A 1,068-nucleotide genomic window follows, 5' to 3' on the forward strand; every position below is an offset into this window, starting at 1 on the left:
TCATAAGAAGTCATACTTCTTGGTAGCACATGCCTGTAATCCCAGCACTTTGGGAGGCCGAGGCAGGCGGATCACCTGAGGTCAGGAGTTTGAGACCAACCTGACCAACATGGAGAAACCCTGTCTCTACTAAAAATAGAAAATTAGCCGGGTGTGGTGGCACACGCCTGTATTCCCAGCTACTCGGGAGGCTGAGACAGGAGAATTGCTTGAACCTGGGAGGCGGAGGTTGTGGTGAACAGAGATCGTGTCATTGCACTCCAGCCTGGGCAACAAGAACGAAACTCCATTTCAAAAAAACAAAAAAAAAAGTCATACTTTTGCTTTGTGCATCATCTTTCAGAAGGTCATCCCTATCGAAGGTCATAAACATGTTCTTAATATTTTCATATGTTTATTTTCCAAGGTTAGGTCTTAGAAAATTACAAAATAACCATTTGTAATTTCATGTTGTGAAAGGTGGAGGAAGGGAATTTCCTCTTCTTGCCCCCAAACCTAAAACCCTTACTTGCCTCTGAGCTGATTCTCCTTGTTCCTTTCAGTTACATTGGAAGAAGAGTCCCTCCTTCCTTCAAGCCAAGTCATCCCCTTGGGCTCTCACCACTGTGCTTGCCTTCAGTTTATACCTTGTCATTCCCTCCTGCTTCAATTCCATCAGCACAAAGACGTAATTTAATTCCTTCTACCTTAAAAAAAAAAAAAAAAAAAAAAGCTCTCCCTCTCTTAGGGTAAGATGAAGTGGTTTGCAACAGGCTAATGCTACTTTCAGAGGCGTTTGAACCAGAGTGACTCCATTTTGAATAAGGGCTGAATAAAATAAGACTGAGACCTTACTGGACTGCATTCCCATGAGCTTAGGCATTCTAAGTCACAGGATGAGATAGGAGGTCAGCACAGAATACAGGTCACAAAGACCTTGCTGATAAAACAGGTTGTGATAAAAAAAAAAGCTAGTCAAAACTCACCAAAAGCAAGATGGTGACAAAAGTGATCTCTGGTCATCCTCACTGCTGATTATTCACTAATTATAATATATTAGCATGATAAAAGACACTCCCACCAGCACCA

This window comes from Theropithecus gelada, chromosome 7b, assembly GCF_003255815.1.
Source record: "Theropithecus gelada isolate Dixy chromosome 7b, Tgel_1.0, whole genome shotgun sequence".
Taxonomy (NCBI): Eukaryota; Metazoa; Chordata; class Mammalia; order Primates; family Cercopithecidae; genus Theropithecus; species Theropithecus gelada.